General features: G+C 37.2%; 1 long non-coding RNA gene across 1 annotated transcript in view; it reads left to right on the forward strand.

Annotated features, from left to right (window-relative positions):
• Positions 1-19,631, forward strand: part of LOC134168112 (uncharacterized) — a 31,598-nt gene extending 11,967 nt beyond the window's left edge. Inside the window, exons 3-6 of the long non-coding RNA XR_009966424.1 lie at positions 10,449-10,588; positions 13,589-13,627; positions 19,273-19,358; positions 19,459-19,631. This is a non-coding gene — a long non-coding RNA (uncharacterized LOC134168112). The remainder of the gene's footprint in view (positions 1-10,448; positions 10,589-13,588; positions 13,628-19,272; positions 19,359-19,458) is intronic.
• Positions 19,632-22,266: the final 2,635 nt, after the last annotated feature.

Genomic DNA, 22,266 nt, shown 5'->3' on the forward strand with positions numbered 1-22,266 from the left:
TCTGAGTTCTCCTGATGGTCAGTCACTGAGGCAGCATTAGCAACATGCAGTAAACCAGCACCTCCTGGAGAAAGAATCCAGTTGTTGAATAAACCCCTGTAGCTATGGGAAAGAGCAGAGCCAGAGACCCTTCGCCTGGCTCCAGTGGCTACTTAGTATTAAGCCAATTAGCATTTGAGAGATGGAACATGGTTCATCCTCGGGACACGCTGCATGTAACAGGGAGCCTGCTTTAATATGGGGCTATTCTTTAGCGCTTGGACCAACAGGTTTTAAGTTTTCTTTTGCTGCTTCCAGTGATGCTGAGCTAGTGATATAAGTGCTGATGGCTATCAACCTGGCATCTTCAGTTTTAATCCTGAGAAGGATGCTTTGTTTGAAGGCATTTATTCATGCTTTTATTTTTAATAAAATGAAAGAATGAATAAAAAGATTCCAACCTATTAGCCAAATTTCAGAGTCCAACATTTTTCATTTGGGAAATATTTGTATAAGCACTGTTTATTTTCTTATGTTAATACGTAATAATGAAGATAAGAATCTTGTAGGACAGCGCCCCTGCCCTCTGAGGATGGGTAACTAGATTTCAGAGAGTGACAGAGGCAGACATTTATGCTGTTTGTTACCTGTAAGAACAGTCCTGTATTTACACAGGAACTGTCCAGTGCACTGAAGCAAATTGAAAACAAAAAACTAACCACAACTCACCGCAAAAGCAACTAAAAACCAACCCCAGAGGACTAGGGGTCAAGTTAGTCGTGTCCTGTCCTTGTAATAGACTTTTTGTAGAGTAACCAGCAAATGTCTCATCTTGCAGTTTGTCACCCAGAAAAAGCAGTGCAATTGGGGGGGGTGGGTGTTGAGATGCGTAGTACTGGTATTTTTAGGGCTGCAAATGAACTGTCCATGTGTTGCAAATATTGCTTCTCTTGGAAAAGAGGCAAACGTAAACATGGCTCCCAGTTCTGCTTTTCCAGCAGTTCATTGTGGTTTGGTGTATATCCCTCTGTCCCAGTTTATTTGTCAAATGAGATTCGTAATGTAGTTTTCTGTTTTGAGAGAACTGTGTGTATAGGTAACTAGTACTTATAAGAAAACTGTTTGCAATAAATTCTACATAAAAGACCTCAAGAGAAGGGACGACTCTATACTCAGTTTTTCCATGGAGTAAATAAAGTAGGAAATTTCATACGGACTTACAAAGACTGAGAGAAATACTGAATATTTGAGGGAGCATGCTTTGTCTTCTGCTCTAAATAAGGGGCAAAACAGCATATGGTCACATAAATATGCAATAATGATGTGTACAGACAGGGAAGTTAAATCATTGGATCTGATGCAGTATTAATCTGCTGCTTAGGTTTTCTTTTGAATAATTTATCATAAGAAAATTAAAAATAACTGCCTGTATGTTTAGGAGTCCTTCAATATGTATGAAAAAAAAGAAAAAGAGAGGGGGAAGGAGGGGGAAATGGCAACTTCTAGGGGTAGGGAGGATTGTCTGGACACAGGTGGACAAATTGTGGGAAAATTTCTAAGTATAGCCTTGCATCTTTGGGTGATCTCTGGTCCTTCGTTGGTCCTGCAGCTCTATAGAGCCTTAATTTCCTTCTCCCAAACCCTGGCCTGGTTTTGTATGCTGTTTTTCAATAAATTAGTGCTTCTGTTTGTTCCTACATGTATTAGTTGTATATTAGCAGGAAAGTAGGCAATCCCTTGCTGGTTTGCTTTTGCTGCTCTTCCGAGATCTGCAGCAGAGCTGGATTCCCTGTGGCAGCACTGCCTCACACTGACACCTGCCGGGAAGGGGCCAAGCCTGAGCAGAGCTGGGTCTTGGCATCACCGGTCCCCAGCTTTTGGGGGGCCATGCTCTGTTTTTCAAAATATATGCCAGAATACATATAGAATATATCATAAATCCAAATTCACAGAAATTATCACTTGTTTTGGCAATGTATGTATAAGCAAGAAGTACAGTGCAGTGTATGAATGATGCTTCTGGAGTGAATTGGGAGAAAAAGCACTAATTTCAGAGTGACATAAGTTAAAAACGCACAGCAGCAGAAAATTTAACTCGTAAACTAAGGTTAAACAGTATACTACAGATTTATCACTGTCTTCTACACCCCTCAGTATACCTTTTAATATTATTTGGTTTTTACTTTCATTACTTTACTTTTCTGGTGCATTAAAGTGATTATAATTAAGCACAACCTACAAGGGTACATTTAAAATACCTAGGTAGGTAGGGGGTGAAGAGCTTAATTCTACACTGAGATTTGCAACTATCTGCTTTTGTGGTTGGTCTGTTGATTTGTTCATGTTTTTTTAAAGGAAAACTTAAATGGGTGAAAATATTGTAACTTGAGCTTTGTTGAGTGTTTAGGTGAGGTAGATGTGTTACGCCTGAAATGGCTTAGATGTTATTTGTCTGCCCATGGTAGATAGGGCGGTTTATTTTGTTTTCTGTAGCAGTGTTTCAAATTAATTTGCACTGGTTTAGATAACTCACTGATAGGCTGGGCAAAGATTAAATTAAAATTTCCCTTTGATATTCGTAGAGAATTGAAAAACATTCAGTGCATTTACCTACCTCTTGCAGAAATAGCTATAAACATCTGATGATGAAATTAGTTCCACAGTCTGTTAACTGAAGGGACTAAAGTATAAATGGGGTTGTGACAGGAAATCAACAAAAAAACCACTAGGTTACATAATATAAAAAAGCCACCTCTCTGTTGCATTATGAGCCACAGGTAGCAAGTTCTTTGTACAAGTGTATGCTCTGCATCTCTATGAAAAAGTGTAGTAACAAACAGAAATCCTTGATGTAGTTCTTGAAATCAAGTGTTTTATGGATAACATAGTAAAAAGTAGTTGGACGAAATAGAATATGGAGAAACCACTCTCTAACTTTTAAAATAGTAAATCATGAGATTCAAAGTGTATGAAAAGATAACTGAGGGCAAAATTTTATTTTTATTCTTTAAAGAGAATTGTCTTCAATGTTAAAAATACATGAACCAGGGATTCTGCATTACAAAACAGCAAGGAGCGTTACATAGACATGCTGTCAAAGCAGAAAAATGAAGCCATTGAGTTGTCCATTTCTTTTCCCCTCTGTACCCACAGACACACAGCCCATTGGGCTGGCTGTGCTGCTCCCACTGAACAGCATCCTCATCCCTGGAACCCTCCCATCCCAGCACTGAAATCAGCCTGCAGTAGCTCCTCACTGTGCTCTGTGTGTACCTCACAGATTACAGCTAAAATAACAGGGAATAAAAGGACTTCTATACCTTAGAGTCCATTTGCTTCCTTTACTTACAAATCAAAGAACTAAAAATTAGCAGATGAGTATTATAGTTCAGCTTTTAACTTCTCATGGACCACATCTTGATTAGAAATTACCATCATCCTGTAATGCCACTGCTTACAACATTTAGTTAAAGTCCAGTTGCTGAAGTTCTGTTCTCATTCACTTGTGAAAATACATGTAAAGCAGGAATCCTTCCAGTTATCCAGAGGTGAAGTTTTGCTTATTTGGAACAGAAAATTATGACGTTAGCTGCCTCTATCACTGCTGACTGTGTTTCTTAAAATGAGTCATCTCCTACCCCTGAGGGAACACAGTAAATCCTATTTCTTTTTGCTTCATTTTAAAAGTTGTTTTGGGAATGCTTAGCACAGCAAAAGCCAGCCTGCTTGCACTGGTAGAACTGGGAACCTTTTAATCCTACATTCCATTTGACCAAAATTTGTTCTTTTGTAATCCACTGGTTAGCAGAATAGCCAGGTGACTGAATATACTGCAGCTAACGAAAGGGTGAGTTGCCTCTAGGCACATAGAGTAAAAATCTTATTGACGAAAGAAAGAACCCTGCATATGTAGCATGAAATGTTTTCTGAGAGGCAATACGATAGCACATGCGGGCCTAAACAGGAAGCGTGCACGTGCTTTAGTTCATGTGCAAGATTTTACTTTGAGGACTGTGACTTCAAAATACTGTAACTTCTAAACATGTAAAGCCTAACCGTAATGTCTTAAAAAGAGAAAACTCACACTGATATGGAAGAATGGTGTTGTTGCAAGTAGGTACTGGAGGTTTTGTTAGAGTATTATAGCTGTTTGGGGGGAGCAGACCCTCACTTGTGGTATTTATGAAATACTTTTTTCTATATTTGAATTATAACACAAAATGTAATTTCACATGTGAAAAATACAAGGTGCATAATCATAATTGCAGAAAACATTAACAAACACCTATGGTACAATTTAATGATTAATGTTTTAGTTTTGTCTCTTATTGCATGAACTTACTGTCCCAAACTCCTGGTTATCAGATGCTAGGGAAGACTGCCTGAGGAAAGACTACATTGTCTAACCTGGTACTTACACTCTTTCCCTAAGGATTTGCTACTAGACCTCATAAAGACAAGATACTCAGATGCAACATGGCAGTTCTCTAATGCCCTCGTTTGATTTATTGTGCTAATTCTGGAGTTTAATTCTTGGAGCATGGTATATAGTTTTCAGGGGCTTGGATACAGGTGGCTGCCTGGCCCCTTAAGATCCAGAGCCTAAACAGAGACACGGCCAGAATAGAAATAAGTGAGCTTCTTTTAGTACTTAAGAAAATAGCTGAGGTACTAACACAAGCTGAACATTGACTGTTTCACCTGAGAGTCTCATGCCCAGGTTATGTTGTGGTGGCTGTGTTGCTAAATCAGTTCTGTCCAAAGACAGGTGATGGCAACCCCTTCACTATGCCTTCTTGCTTTCTTCCTTTCACTGCTTTCTCTCATCATATTCTTCACTTTGAATGTCATTTACAATCCCTCTCCTTTTTGCTGAGCTGGAGGTTAGTATACTTAGCACTTTTCTTTTAAAAAAGAGAAAGGTGTCACATGAAAAATATGTGCCTTTTTTTCCTTATCCTGAATGTATTTCTGCTTTCAGCTTTTGCTCTATTACTATTTAAGCAGCATTATTTTTCTTTACAGGAAAGGAACAGTAGAGGGAGGTGTTCTCTAACTTTGTTTCTAGCAGCTGTTCTGAAGTTTGTAATGAAAATCAGCTTTACCATGTGATTTGAATGATATGTGAATACAACTATTTCATTGTGCCCTAAACATTCTGTGTCTGAAAACAGAAGCTGAAAGACTGTCGAAAGTGTCCAAAATACCTGCCATATGCTCTGGGACTGAATCTGAGTGTGTTTATTCAGACACTTGGAAGGCTTTTTAATACATTTTTGAAGGGAGGTAATTCTGGTTCCGTAAGTTCAAAAAAGTCATACCAAGGTTGACTGGTATACATTTTAATGAAACATAATGAAACATACATTTTAATGAAACTGATTTTGGCTAGAAACTGTTTTCTAGATTTTGAGTCTCTTGGGGAAAATAACGTGATTGTTGTGATTATTATATAAATTTATAAATTTACTTTTAAATTATAAACTTACTTTCAAAGTTCAGATTCATTTTTTAAACATAATTCCAAATTTTGGCCTCCTTCTGGCTTCTTAGGGTCAGTTTCTGTATACTTGTTGTACATCTCTGGATTTACTGAGCTGCAATTCTTTTCCCTCTTTATTACTGTCCTTTTCTGTTTCCTTTTCCGTTCATTCTCCCAGCAGTCTTGTGCATCCTTTTTCCTCCATCTTGCCCACACTCTGTTTTCTCCTACAGTCTCCCTGCATTAATCTGCACATAAGTTTTCTCTTTTGGACACTCCTTATTGCAGAGACTGTGGTCTCATCCTCTCTTACCTGTCCTGTCCCTGCCTACTCTGCCTTTGTGCCCATTTACTATCCTCTGCTGTGCACCATTTCCCAAAAACAAGGACCCTCAGTTTGATACACTCTGTTGCCAGCCACTCCATACTCAGATTCATGCTGCTCTCTCTCCCATCTCCTTGCTGTATTTCCTAACAACAGGTTTACTTTCACTGATACTTGAAGATAACAGCATTGTGTTGTTGAAAGAGGTGTATCCCAACAAAAAACACAAGGATGGAGTCTAGCCATCCTGAGCAAAATGGTCTCAGAAAAACTGTAATAGTTTGTTATAAGTGAAATATTTACATCGTGGTGGTGATAAAAGTGTAAGTGTCTGCACACCTTGTGTAACCAGAAAGGTAACTTCAGATGAGTTTCTTTTCTGGATGTCAGTTAGTGGATAAAAATAGGTTTTGCCTTAATGGACATGTGAATTCCTTGCCAGCCATTTCCAAAAGGATCCTTGTCCTTTCAGTAACCTCATTTGTAAAATGGGGGAACAATACCTCCTGCCTTCGATGGTATTGCTCAGTAATGGGGCCTTTGAAGCATGGTCTTTTGGCTTTCATCCCAGTGCACCTGTGCCATGGTGAAAGGGCATTTGGTGGAGCTGTTTGTCTCTGTCTCTCAAACTGCTTCGATGTTGGTCAGACACTTTCCCAGGTGGGGAGCCATATGTCGCAATTGCTTATGTTTGATGGCTTTGATTAGGCATTTTTCTTTCAACTAAATGAAAATTGTCAGATTTTAAGCAGAAGTATTAAGAGCATCCATTTGTAGGTAAAAAGCAAAGTCTGTAGAAGCTGTGAAGAAAGCAAGCAGTAAAAGTTGAGTAAAATGAGTACAAAATTTGAGCCCCAGCAGTATATCTGAGAAGTATAACTTTTGATAATAGCATGGAATTACATACCCATAATGAGTACAATGGACTTGTATAGGTTAACAAATTACTACCTTTCTTGTTCTTTTTCAGAAGATAGAAACAAACTGTTTGTTAGCCTTCTTTATTCTGCAAGCTATGAGTTGCTTTATATACAAATTACAGTGTGACATTTATTTTCATTTATGTTCCTTCCTGTGTGGATGTTTTTACGCAAAGACATTTAGGACATGTTCCCTTGTTAATTTAGGGGTATGAAAGTATGAAAACTGTTAGTACACAGATGCTATTCGTCTCACTAAATTTATAGCAAAAAATGTAAAATTAGCATTTTCTTCCAGTCTTGGGTCACATTTTAAACTCATTAGTGTTGTACTGTTCTCAAGATGGGGCTGGGGAGAAGTAAGTACAGGTTTCTGAAGCACTACTTCTCACGGGAGAAAAAAGTTTAGATGAAAGCTGTTTGTAGCATGGATAGCATAAAGATTTATGCAACTCATACTTAATTGATAGAAAGTATCTATAGATACCTTTTATAGAAAAGCAGCTACTGCTTGCTGGGGTTTTTTTTCCATTAACAGAAGTAAAAAAAATCAATGGTCAGCTGTGCTAGGAGTGGATGCTTACTACTTTAGAAAGAACATTGCATTGTTTTGACTTCTAAAATTCAGCAGAGCAAGGCCTATAATGCTTGCTTGCTAACTGACAGGTGAACAAGGATTATTAAGGACCAGGACTGTATTGTCACAGAATTTTCATGTCCAGTTATTTAATTTAGGATTGTACTTATCATATTTAGGTGATACAAGTAATGTAATTGTATTGTACGCATACACGTTCATACACAGTTTTTATTTGCACCCAGAAAGAAAGTGTCATTAGGGAAAATAATTTCAGATCAGCTACTTCTGCGTGTCTTCCTGGTATGTAAGTGGCATTTGACTAACGTGACAAATCTGATAAGGAACACAGCAGCATCCAAGTTTGAATTAAAAATCCACCCCTAGAATAAGTAGTAAAGCTTAAATGAGGGAAACCAAACTCCTGTTTCGTCTTGTATGTAGTACAGTAAACTTTTTCATTTTGGTGATATTTCTTTGGAATCTAAAAGTTGTTTGGTTTCTTAGATTAAAAACTCAAGAACAGAGTCTTAACTATGTCTTTCCCTAGTCCTTGATAAACTGGATTTTGTGTTGCATTCAGTGCAGTTCATTTCAGAAGACTTAATGAAGACCTTCACAGTAATGTCAAATGGTGAACGAATGGGCTCATGACCCAATGCTTACTGCCCAGCTGGTAGGTGAAGGCTTTTTAATCTCACAATTTGGTTAAAGAGGAAAAAGATCTTGGATTTGAGTGTAGCTTACTAGTAGGGCCCTTTTTGGACACTAGAATCACAAAGTCTGCATGAAAGAAGCAGTTTCAGTGATTCACCTTGTGGCCACAACAGTTGCTATTTATCCATTACTGTTGGCTGTGCCTGCACGCAGTTAATTGCTTGAGGTGGAATTATACTCAAGTCTCACTCCAAGAAAGTGTAAATTCATAACCTGACTAACAACAAGCACTGGACCAAAAAAGCTGCCCAGTTTAAAACAGTAAAGAAAGAGATATTACAAGTATCCCAAACATCGCATGTGTAGGAACTCTGGAACCTCAGGCTCTGCCACAAGTTTATTCCACATGTCTGTCACATTGGAAAGTGGTTATTATGACATGTCAGCAGGACATGTCATTTAAGTGTTGATTTTTGTGGAATAACATTTGAAAGTGAACAGGCTTGCCATTTGCAATGTATGTTTGAATGACAGCTGTTCTGTTTTCCTAGATTTCAACAAGAAAACTAGCTTGAAGTTTTCAGGAGCTAAATCTGTCAGCTTTTTGATACAAAGGAAATTTGAAGGGCTGGAGCACTGACAGCAGTGGGGACAGAAGCACAGTTGCAGAATAAAAATCAGAAATAAGTACAGATTTACTTTGCTCTTTAATTTACGTTCTTGCTGTGTTTGAGAGCCCAAAGCAGAATAGGGGTACTGTAAGGCCACTGCTAGTAAAAATATTTTCACAAGGCTGTTGGGGGTATGTAATCTACCTTCCTCACTACATCACTGAAGGCTAGAGTCAGCACAGAACTGAGAATTGAAGGCAAAGATAGCATAGCTGTGGCTGTGCATCCTCAACAGCGGGACCAAGCTGGAACCTATCCTGCATATTGCACTTGGCATTGGTTTATGACGTTTATATGTGTGATGGTAATCCTCACCATTCTCAAAACTCTCTATCTCATGCATGGTTATAAATTAATGCTTTGGGTATCACATCTTTGTTTCTGCAACTGCTTCTAATGAAGTTCTCTGTGTGCAGATTTTATTTAAATTCTACTTTTCTTTTGATCTTGCTGTTAGTATTTGAAGTTGACTGATATTTATCACTGTGTTCTCACTACCTGCCTAGTTTCCCTGGTGAATTCCCCATGGCCTTCTTGCTTAATGCCGAACTGGCAAAGATGCTGGCAAACGTTACCATAGACAAGCTGATGAAGTCAGACTAATGACTTAGGCTGGGTTCTGAACTTAGAGCTTTTGCCATTTTGGTTGAGGTATTTTTCTGTTTTGGTTTTCTTTGGGAGGGGTAAGGGGTGTTACACCCAACAAAAACCTCTGAGTATGGAAGTAGCTACTAAGCTAGCAAAGCTAGTCTGGCAAACTTTAGCTTAATATTTGGTAATCATTCAGTGATACATGATGTAGGCCTTGAGCAAGTCAAATGAGTATTTTAATTCATAGGTTTTAGTGTGTTTCTCCTACTGTTAGGTTACTCTTTTTAAAAGTGGCTGTATTTTACTGTCAGTATCATTTTAAATGAAATAGTGCTCATTTCAGGATAAATGAAAGGGAAGTGTTACTGTAAGACAAATCTGTGATAAGTGTTCTTCTGTTGGTACAGATGGCATCTGTGTATTTTTATCACTACAAATCACTCACAGTTCGAGTCATACTTAGTCCAATATCTTGCTTTATGTTTATTAAAACAATCACAGTTTTAGATACGATATTAATCACTCAGTTCTTTGGAAACATTTGGATTGGTAGATGAAAACACATATTTATTTTGAGAAAGCAAATGATACAATTTTCCACATATTTGTAAATCTGGAAATAATAAACTTTATTGCAAAGCAGTGAATTAGTAAGCTGGAATCTGATTTGTTAGCTTTATTTTTCTCATACATGATTTATCAGTCATACATTGCAAGTGCATGACTGATAAATCAGGACTTTGAATAGTACCAGTAAATGCACTGGGGACAGTTACCTACATTTAAATACATAGTACATTTTTGTTTATTTTTTTTTTGTTTTTGTTTTTTTCAAAAGTTTCAGTCTGTTGGTTAAGATTCCTCAGGAAGTCTTGCATTTGTTTTTTATACTGTGATGATTACATTCGAGCTCTGAACTGGTGTCCTGGGTTCAGCAGTAGCAGTCATTTTGTCTCCTTAGTAGCTGGTGTAACGCTGTGTTTTTGACCTTCGGCCTGGGAACAGCGCTGATAACACCAATGTTTTCAGTTACTGCTGACTGGGTTTAAACCATGACAACTGGTAATTCCACAGCTGTGCTAGCTTAGAAGGGAGAACAGCAAATTTTTAAAGGTTAGGTTTTCAGATAGAATACAACTAGTTGGATCTAATAGATTTGGATCAAACTGCCTTTTCCCTTCTGGGGATTGCTGGTGACTTTGTTAGCATAGCCAAAACAGTTTACAGACTCTTTTGCATTATACAGGTTACCTGTGCTCCAGAGATGCCCACTCTCAGATTGGGAGGGCCCTGTCTATTCTTCCAGCACCTGAGCCAAACCCATAACCACGGAATGGGCAAGCAGAGCCATAAGTGCCTACATGCCCCTGCTCTTCACTGTATCTGGTGAGTTTTTCTATACTATAATGTCTACATAAAAATGGATTGTGAATCCCTATAATAATATTGGCAGTGTTCCACGTAGCAGTAGAAATGAACTGTGGGCTGTGCTCCACTTCATCTTTACAAAATGATAAAGAGGGAGCAAATTAGCTCCAAGCTTTCCAAACTATGTGCCTGAAGGAGAACAAAAAGGATAATTTCTTCATTCTCTCAAATGAAAACCAGTTGCCCCCTGCTTTCCTCAGGATATGTGAGGGAAGCAGGCCTGCATGTACGAAAGATGTGAAGTGATGCCAACTGGTTATATAACGTATGTGACCTGATCAAGATAGACGACTTCTGACTTAGTTACTGGTGTTTTCATAATTAAGGCAGTTTTCTTGTTCTGAACCCCAGCATTTACCCAGTTGAATTAACTTTTAAGGAATGGTATTCAAACTATAAAATATTTAAATTCAACTGAGATGTAGCCAGATTAATTTTGCACCAGTAACATTTATTGAAAACTGAAGGAAAATGTGTGTTTCTGTAGCAGACACACCCGACCTAACCAGTTTCAAATTTGTACACACTTGCATTAGCAAACTGTAGCTTGCTTTGCTCAACTGAAGTATGAGTCACAAAGATATCAAAGAAAATAACATCCAAAATTCCACTTTAAGGGTAACACATAATTATACAATTGGTTGACTCAAATGAACAGTCGTCTTCATAAGCAGCATTATCTTGAATGACCTTCTATCTAAATATGTCTTTACACAAAGGGCCAACACTTGCTAACCCTGTTTGTGTGAACCCTCAGAGCATGTCAGCAGAACTGTTCAAAGGGCAGGGTTACAGTCAGGATAGCTTCAGCAGTGCTGAGATACTTGTGTGTAAGAACGTTGGAGGTGGGCTTTTGTATTTCTTTGTTCCTGTAGTACATATAACAAACGTGTTTTACTGTTAAATAGTCTGGATGTACCAGGAGAGCATGACATTTGTATTCATGGCATAAAATACAGCTTGAAAGAGTCTTCACTTGATTGGTAAAATTCAGTTGCCCCCCACAGTGGAGAACAGGCAAATTTTTCACTTACATTTTTTGGTTGGGAGTAATTCCATTCACTTCAGGGCAGTTGCTCAGTATTTACTGTCATGCAACTCAGTTCAGAATGTGCCCCCTCAGACAGGAAAACACTCAGAAAACAACTGTGAGAAGATCATGCTGCAGAAGATTGTAATGAGGAGAAAGGAATATTCCAGAAAATAATTTGCCTAATCTCTTTTATAAATTCATATTTAAGCATACATACATTTATATTTACATATTTACACATCACAGAAGAGGGGACATCAAAAGTCACCCAGTTCAGCCACTGTGATGAGCTGGGATCAGCTTTGCCTAAAGCATGTTACGTGAGAAGCAATAGTTTACTATTAGGACTTGCTGAAATGGAATTCTGCTCTTTGTAATGAAGTACAGGCAGACGATACAGATGTTTTACCTTGAGTAACCTAAAATTCATGACAGAACTTGAGAGAAAAAAGGATGATCCCATATACACACGTTTTCCTATCAGCTAAGAATCTTCACTGTATTACCATTATAATGATGGATCTATCATGCTTTACCAACTGCCATACTCAAATGGGGGGAGAGGGTGTTTGGTAGAAATGGCTTATAATACCTTACATATTGAGGTGTTACTAATGTTTAGAATAAACCTAAATGTATTAAATACACAGTAATATCCATGTTTGTAAACAGAAATGAATGTCATTAGGAGATAATTTGATATGTATGTAATTAAGTAACATTCTCTACTGGAATTATATGCATTGTACTTCCTATATTGGTTCAAATTGCATTAATATTAAAATGCAAAAAGAAAACCATGCAGTTGTATGAAACTGTAATTCTTAAAAATTATTTATAAGATGGAGTTATTTTCCTGACTAAAAAACATCTTTTGGCTTTGTGTATTATATAACAACTTGCATTCAATCTGGGAGGAAGAGCTGGAGCTATACAAGCAAAATATTGAGGTACTATTGTGCAATTCTTCTGGAATTTTGCTGTGCAACAATAAATGTCAAACATGTCTTGTAATTCCCTTATGATAGTGTTACCCCAGTAAGGTACTTTTTCAGTGTATTTCTTTACTTTCTCCTTTTTCCACTTTATCAGTCAGTACAAGATACCAGCTTGCACTGACTTACTGTATACTCTTTAATAATGTCAAGATGTAATAATATTCTATGTCCCAGAAAACACAATGGGAACTCCATATTAAAATACTGTATAATTATTTCTTGCACTTGATTATAAGTGTGGGGCAAGTCTAAATCAAAAAATCGTATTTAATTCGCACACACAAAATATTACTAGAGTAACAAACCAGAAATTTCCAGATACAAGAGAGCAGAAGTTGTTTGCCTCACATCTGCAGGAATGCACTCAGTGAATTGGTAAGGCAGATGGTGCAATTTTTCTACCAAATTCTGTAAGATTGCTAATGCAAGGTTTCTCTCACTGTAGTGAGACCAGCTGTTCTTGTGTATTTGACCACATCCCTTTCATAATTGCAAAATTAATCTCTTCGGTTTGGATCTGATCCAAATCCAAATTTGTAAGACAAAAATAAAATGGCAAACTGCAACACCAGATCTACCCTGCTCGTCACTCCCCTTTGAATGCAGTGGCTCCTACACTTCATATTATGGCTTGACTCATCTGTGAATGTGGATGCACACACAAAAATACAATCAGAACTACTTTTTAAGTGTGGTGTTATGGTGTGTATATATAGCAACAGGTTATACAATAACATTAGTTAATTAGGTATTATTAAAGCAAGGTTTTATAAATCTGTCTCAGACATCATGTAAGAAAGACATTTAATATAGGGAATAAAATGTATTTATAAGTATTACAGTGATTTAAAAATACTTAAAGCCTATAATAATCTGTTGTTTGCTAGGATTATAACTGGATTTTACTACTCATATTTGTGTGCATAGGCTCAACTGCTTGAATACCATGACTCACTCCACTGGTAGGTGAGTACCATCTTTCTACATCTTGTTTGTGGTTTCTTGGCAAGTATTTTCAAATGCAGATGCCTGGCATTAATTAAGGGGCCTAATCTTTGGATGTAGTGGCTTGGAATTCATGTTGCATTAGGGAGTATTCAGTAGTTTTGAATGTCATATTACTGGCTTGGAATATTAAATAATTGCCATCTTTTCTACTAAACCTTAAGAATGTAATCTGTGTTCATTTAATTTCTTTGACATTAGCTCCTGAAGAAAGGGAATAGAGCAGACTGAAGTTAATCCAGGGACTGGTTTACGTTTCTGATAATGCAACTTGTTCTGCAGTGGCAATGGACAGGTTACAGCATGCCTATAATTATATATCATATAAACACATTACAGCAGTAGTTTCTATAGGCACAGTTCCAGGAACAACCTGGGGTTGTTCTAAATAACAAATATAACCCCACTGCAAAGTGTGGGAAACAGTGCATAACATCAGTAAAAATGCTCATGCTGGTAAGTCTGTCGTTGGGCTGTCGTGCATATAAGAATACAAGAAAAATTAATTAATTACAGATTGTTAGGCAGCAGTTGGAAGTAATTGTTTTGCCAAATTAGTAGTCTTGAAGATAACACACGTTCACTAGAAAATTTGTTACTGGCACAATTTAGCAAGAATATGTGAAAGGGAGGTTAACTGAGTGCCTGTTCTCTAAAATAATTGAAAAAGGCCTTTTTATTTTTTTTTGAGAAAGCATCTCTTTCCTCCTAGTCATTATTTCTTGTCTAATTGCCAGCTGCTGAGCTAGTTGATGTTTCAAGTATATAAAAGGGAGTGATGGACATGTATGCAGAATATGTAGAAGCATTTTTGGTTGATTACATGGACCAAGCTGGGAGATACTAGCAGCTCTTTGTGACTACACTCCTTGTTTGTTATTCCAAGTGAGTTTTTCCTATGGCAAGGTGGCTCCTGGAGTTCAGACATTAGCTTATATTATAGCTCTACATTCAAACATAAAATACACATAATGGTTTCTTCTAACAGTTCTTCTCTACTACTTAAATCTCTATGAAATACGGTTGGAACATAACGGGTACTTTCCTTTTCCAAGAACTTTTCATAATGGTCTAAGAAGGATTTACTAACCAGTAATAAGGATATCGCTGGTGGTTTTTGCCCTTGTTAGGAGGTGGCTCACTAAAAACCAAACACACAAAACCTCAAAACAAAAGAAATATGCTTTAAATAACTGCCTATTACATATGCTGCAAGGGATTGAAAATGCACAAGTTAAAAATACATCATCCTGTCATCTTAACTCATAACAAACAGTATAGCCACAGCATGTGGGCAGGGTTTAAGTGTGGCTCTCATGTGGACTGTGCTGACCCTTTTCTATGAGCCACACATTGGTTCCAGCATGGTGTCAGTGCTGACTGCCCAGAAAGCCACTGAAAAGCAGATACAAAGCCTGCAGCAGGAGCTGCTGAGGTCCATCAACTTATCCTTTCTTTTCCACTCCAAGTTCTTTCAAAACCTGCACTTTTTTTTTTTTTTTTGCTTTCTAGTACATGAATTATGTCAAAACTGATCAAATGCATTAACTTACATTTCTGACATCTTTTTATTGGTTTAGTGTTTTACCCCAAAAGTCTGGGGAATAGGATTTAAAACACCCATTTATTGAAGGACAGTTTATTTTAGCACTACTGAAGAAGTAGTGCTAAAATAAGAAAGGAACTGAAGAAGAAGGAACATATATATCTAATCCTATATGAATTACTGAAGAAAGAAAGGAACATATATATCTAATCCAGTTCCTCATGTAAGAAAGGAAAATGGTGTAAAAATCAGACAATAGAAGCTAAGATTCTTATTCTGGGTCTGCAGCTAAAACATTATGCTTTGTGATGAATCACTTAACACCCTTTCCCTTAGTCTGCCACCTGTAATATGGTACAAACCAACAGTTTTCCATGAATGTGTACTGACTAAAAAGAAAGAAAATTATTTCACATCTTTATGAGGATACACAGCTGCAATGCAATGGCAAAGTATGGTCATTGTTTCGTGTAATGAATAGAAACTATCGGTTTCTTTGTACAGTTTCTTTAAAGAAAGACATTTCTCTTTAAAGAAAGAAATATATCTCAGGATATATTCAGAGAAAATATTTTGGACAGTACTTACAGACTAGAAGAGCTCGTCTATAACAGCTTTTAGAAACACTGGGCATGTGATCTTGGCTTGCTCTCAGAATAACTTTGATGCTTATCATTCTTATTACTATTATTATTTTTGTATAGATGATTAAATGTCATAACACTTGGAAATTAATGTCCTATTTAATTACAATAGAAGGACAGCTGTTAGATGTAGTGATGACTATTCTTTATTTCACTGTCTTTGAAGCTTAACTCCACCCTACAAAGCTCCTTCTTCCTGATTTATACCCATAATTTCCTCTGTAAAATGCTTGCACAAGATCAATGGGTATTGCCGTCCATTCAAAACACCAGAAAGGTTACAAATCAAAACTGTTTGAGTCACAGTAAAATTGCCTCGTCACTTATCTTCCCCAGTGCTTTGGGGTAAGGTAATTCTGGTATACTTACAATTCTGCTCTAGTCTACAATGAAAGTTACGTAGCATGGTCCATTCTATTGTTCTAGTGTTATCAAACTATAAACATCAGAATCATGAAACTAAGTTATATACGAATATTTTACTAAAATCAGCCAGATCACTTAGATGTGGTATTACTTCAGTTTGTGAATTTTCTACATAAATATCTTTCAGGTAATTTTCGTCAGGTCAGTTATTTTTCCTTTGCATTGTATTTTGCCCAGTCATTGGCCCAATTAATAGTGACAAAGCTCCTTCAAATGCAAGATTTGTTTTCACATTTTGATTGTATTTTAAGAGTCCCAGAACCATGTAACTTCTATGAATACAAAACTGATCTCAGTGAAAGAAGTAAGGACTATCATAATTACAGTGATGCTCTAGGTTTGAGTTACTGTGTAAGACTCTGTTAGCACATACAATTTTTGGAGGCAATGAACTCTGCATCCTGCAAAAAAGTTCTAAATTCTTGTGAAAGTAATTGTGGCATCATGCTGACCTTTATTTTGCATATAAAGGTTTTGAATCTCAAATCTGAAATGAAATGCCATCCTTTTTCCCATTTTGAAGACAGCAAGTTGGAATAAAGCACTCTAATGCTGCAGTTGGGGCTCTTGCTGTGTTTTTGTAGCAAAGTATGATAGTTCCTGGTTTAACAGTCCCTTGTAGGTCACTCCCAGCAGAAAGGTAACATCACATGGAACCACGGAATCTATCCCAGTGCAATCAGTTCTCAAACATCCTGTCTGGCCTGAGGCAGTGTGTAGCTTCTTGGGCAAAGCCAAACAGCTTCCAGGCTAAGTGTAGGGATTTCGGGATTCTTCTGAGCAGTTTTGCAACCCCTGACTAATTTTAAATGTGTTTGGTTCGTCTACCAAGGTAGTTGGTTTCTGCTTTTGGTACTCTTTCAGATATTACTAGAGAGAGTCTGTTCTGATTTGGTTTAGTTTTATTAAAGTGGATATTTCTTATATATTAACTTTGTTATCTTACATTCTTTAACCTGTGAAATGAAGTTGAGTTTTTCTGTCTGTTCACCACAAACAGTTCTAGAAATAACAATTTCAAGTGTCAGCAAGGGAAATTCCAGCTAAATATGAGGAAAATAATCTGATGACAACAGTTAAGCTTTGGAATATATTGTCTGCAAAGGTTTTGCTGCTGCTAGAAAGGGACCAAAAAAACATTAAGAAGCACTTAGGCATAGCTCTGTATGGAATGACCTCTCATGGTCCTTTCTCCTCCTACTGTTGATGAAACAAGGAAAGAAATAAAGTATGCCTCATTCCTTTTCAGCCTCACAGAGGCTAACTTGGATTTCTTTGCTTGTCGAGGCAGAAGTTATGACCCTGACATGCTTCTATTCTGTTGGTGTATTGGTTTATTGCCTGTTCAGTTTGTGCGGCTTTGAGAAGCAGGTTTTGCAATTATATGCAACAAAGATAATCATGATGCTTTGTAGTTCCTTCACTTTTCTTTTTTAGACTGACAATGCATCTTTACAATATGAGTTAAATTATAACGGTCATTCTTACAGGCTTCAGCTGTCATATCCATAAAAAATACACCATCATATGTAAGTCCTCACAGAAATGTAACTGGAACAGAGACAAGTCTTGCATCCTTAAAACTTTGTCTCTCAAGACTCTGATTAGTTGGGGAAGAACACCTCAAACTCTTAACTCTAAGAAGCTATATTGCATTTTCCCTTAAAGTTTATATTATAGGCAAATTCAGGGTTTATCCTTAGAACTCAGAAATTCTTACCTGTGACAGTTTCTCCAAGATGTTTAGTTCACTGGGATGAGGGAATGGTAGTTAAGCTCATTTGACAGAGAGAGCTTTCATATGTCCGAAATCCTAGACTGAAATTCTTCGCACATGTTTATGCATTTTGTGAAATCAGAGGTCTTTGTGCTGTGTTTACTGAACAGCTTTTGTGAGATATAAATACCAGCACATTCTGGTCACATTTCTAACAAACAGAATGGTCTACTCAATCCCAATATGGTCCTGTGTTAGAGCAGATTGGGTAGTACGCTTCAACGATGGGAAATGCATTTAAATTTTATCCAATGGCCTGTACTGTTTATAAATTTAGATACGTTGTGGGTGTATAGAAGCTGATTGTATAGCTTTATTCATTACATGCTTTATATCAAGTTTTGGCTTCTATTCTGTTCAATGATTGCACATTAGCATTCTTCTAGATCTTTGCCGCATGAAACTTCCTGCAGAACTAGTTTGAACTAATAACGCCTGCTGAAAGAATATTCTTTCTTCTGTCCCTGTCATTAGGAAAACTTCCTATTGATAGCTGATGATTTTCCAGTACTCTTCCCAGTTCATAAAACTACAAACTGGATGCTCACAGACCAGCCATGTCTCTGAAAAAGCATTCATAGGTGGACAAATAGGGGGCTGATGGATCATTCATGAAAGGCTTCTGACGATTACCTTCTACTTTGGCCACAGGTAGAAGTTTCTTCCGTGTGCTTCTGACTGGTCAGTTGGGTTTATCAGCTGACTTGCAATTAAAACAAGGCGATTATTATGTCAAGAGTTCTGGAAGTGATAGTCTAAATTGCACTGACCACAGAATTAGTAGTTTGTGAATTAGAGGCTTGTGGGGGAGTTATTTTCTCTTCACTCTCACTGTCTGCAAAGCACATACTTCTTTCTACTACCCTGAGTTTATTTTAGACATGTGGTCTTTGGTGTAAAATGCTTTCATTCCATTTTGTGGATAATCTTCCTTGGAGACGCAGAAGTTGTGCTGCTAGGAAGGGGGGGGGGGGGGGGAAACATCTTTTCTGGTACAGTTAAGGTGGTTGTTTTTGCTGTTGTGAGAATTTTACCAGAAGCTTTAATGGCTGGTAAGAATAGCTGATAAATGAGCTAAGCCAGGTATGGCATAGACCATGCACACAAACACCTAGTGACTGAAAGCTGCAGTCTCTTATTTACCCTTCAGGTTTCACTTTAGGAAAAAAAAATCCGGTATTCTTCTCTTAAAACAATGAATCTTGGTTTTCAGAGGGTACAGATGAGCATGGAAGAACAATCTCTCTCTTGCAAGGAAGTTAAAATTTCTCAAGTTGATTACCTTCAATAGCCTTTCAAGTAAGGACTGCTCTCATTACAAGCATTACAAAATATTTAATGTTGCCTTTAAGATTTTATGAAACCAGAATAGTCTTAAAACACTCGTAAGTTTTTTAAGCCTCTTTTAATATGGCTGAAAGCCTGAACCTGTTCATGACTTAAGATTCTCAGTTGTTCCCTGATCTAGCAGCAGTAGGAAATAGGAAAGTGGCCACATTGACAAATACTCCAGAATACTGGTGTCAGTTCATGTAGATCACTGACCAAAGTGACTAAATACAAGTGAGAACATTGCTGCCTGAAAGTTAGTGCCATACACATACCTTTGGATACTTAGTCACTTTTTTCAGTGCTGTTCAGTATGCCAGTACTGGGAGAACAAGGGCCTAACAACCTGGCTTTTTGTGCAACAGGAGTAGCATAACGCTTGGTTAATAAATTGCCTGTGTAACAGATAAATTGAGACCAAAAAGTTCTGTCTTTCTGAATCCTGAAAATGCACTTCAGGCAGAACAGAACTGCTGTTTCACACCATACACTCCAGAAGTTGTTACTTTCTGAGAAGTTTGTAGGAAGGGTGTATATTGTGCCATTGTTACAGGAGAAAAGAAATTGAATGTTAAAGAACATTCCTTGAACTTGTGGCAGTATTACATATCATGCATAGATTTGTTTTAATGTGTATGTGTAGGTATGCTTGCTTTTTAGTATGTGTATACCTGACAAGTTACGCAAGTAAAGACTTTTATTGACAAATATAGTAATGCAAAAATAAAAATAGTTGTGAGAGAACGATTATGTGTGAACCATATAGCAGAAATGCTGAACCTATGTGTGAATAAGTTACTGTAGAAAACAAAATCTGGTAATGTTTAAATGCATCTCTGTAAAATGGAAAAATGTTTAAGGAAAAAGTAAATAATCTGATATAAACATAAAAGCACCAGCTAATGTAGATTGAAAGAACAGCTTTCAATCTACAAGTAGGTTGTTGGTATTGTGCATATGTAAACTCATATACATATGTAAATCGTCAGTATTCCAACAGGGAACCTCTTCGCAGTGCTACTTGCTGAGGATAACCAGTATCTAGAGATGATAAGAAACTAATTTGTTAAGCTTCTTTAAATGAGGGAACAGAAGACAGTGAAAGCAAAGACTCTTTAATCTCTCACTGCTTAATGGACTTTGCTCTTACTCCATAGCCTTATATAGAATACATGTGTATAAAGACCCGCCTTGGAGAAGGGGGCAAAGTATAACATTATTCATAATAAAAGAGTAATCACTGATATCATGATAAGTTGTTTGAAAACGTAATTTGCAAACATGAATGTGGCTGTCTAGGGGAAGGTATATGGGGAGTTGCCTTGACAGAATTAAAATTTTCACTATTTTGCATGGCCTCTTTGATCTCTGATACAGAACTTGAGAAAAGAGTAATTGTATTGAGAGGTTAAAACTATAAAATGCAGTCTGAGTCAGAGTTACAATAGTTACCAACATGGTGAGTTGTATGCTACCCTACCACGCACCTACTCAACTCCTCAAATGTTGTTATAATCAAAGAAGTTTGATAGTCTGATATGGTGTTTCCCATTCTGAAGCTGGTACTCCTCTCAGAGAATTAGAAGTGAGAGCAACTCAGCTGATGGCACAGGATGACTGAGCCCCTGCTTGTTCTCTTGGGAATGCTATGTTCACTTGGCTGATGCACTTTGCTGATCATTAATCATTCCTCTTTCAACTTTCATTTTAACAGACTGTACATAAACAAGGGGGAAAGACTGAAGTAAAAAAGAGTTGCAAGATGAACGTTTGTGCTTCCTAAAGCCCATTTCTAACACCAGGTAAGTTTTAATGGCTCGGAGCATTTACTGGTTTTAGTAGCAGCATGGAATAGGATTAGCTTTACTTTAGTACAATTAATTCTTGTATTCTATTTCAGGTAGAGGATTGATTGACCAGCTGCTGTATTTCCAGTGGGCATGAGTAAAGCAAGGCTGAAAATAGGCAGTTAGTGGAACTGGGTCAAAATAAAAATGCCCTCCTCAAGCAAGCCCAGCAGTTGTGGTTTTAAAATAGTCTTTCTCATTGTGAAATTAAAATTAAAATATACATTTAATTGAAATGTTTCGATTTGGACTCTTCCCAACTTAAAGTATCAATAAAAAGGAGTTACAAAACTAAGCGAACAGCACCCTCCGTCCCTATCAGCAGAAGAATCTCACTTTTTGAAGAGCTTGTCGGGTGTCTTGTGGCCCTCCATTGTATTCCAGTACACACCACAAATCGTACAACACATACAACCAGAAACTCAAATATTCATTGCTTCATGTTAAGGCTCCTGTCTAAATTATTTCTTGTGCTAAATTAACAGTCTTTACTGCAAAAAGGTTTTAAAAGGTAATGAAAATATTTGTGCTTAAATGGGTTACAAAAGCCATAAAACCTTCCTGTAAATGAAAGCTCTTATAAACAAAATATCGAGTCCTATTTAAAAGAACTGTTTCATGTTGTTTACACTGCCAAGTTGCTGATAGTGCATAAAGTTGTTCTCTTAATAATGAGTTGGTTAGAGCAACGCCCATCATCCAAAAATGTGTTACCTTGTAGGCGATCTATATTTTAATCAGCTGATGAAACAGATGTGGGAGGATTGTCATGAGTTGTTTCTGAAATCTGAGAGAAGCAAATACAAACCTATGGGAAAAAAAAAGCCATTGAGTTGTCTTCTTACTTTTTACCTGACCAGGAGAGATCAATTAGAAATGTAAACTTTCACAGAAGTGAAAGTCCTAATTTAATAACTCAAATTGATTAAGTTGTTAAAATGACGTTCTACACAATGTTTTACTTAAGCAAAACCAAAAGCTTGCTGAGTGCATCCATAACATGGAAACCTCCATGCTACCTAAAGACAAAT

The sequence above is a fragment of the Pezoporus occidentalis genome, unplaced genomic scaffold (genome assembly GCF_034315485.1).
Source record: "Pezoporus occidentalis ecotype Australia unplaced genomic scaffold, CSIRO_AGI_Poc_V1 ctg30, whole genome shotgun sequence".
In the NCBI taxonomy this organism is placed as follows: domain Eukaryota; kingdom Metazoa; phylum Chordata; class Aves; order Psittaciformes; family Psittacidae; genus Pezoporus; species Pezoporus occidentalis.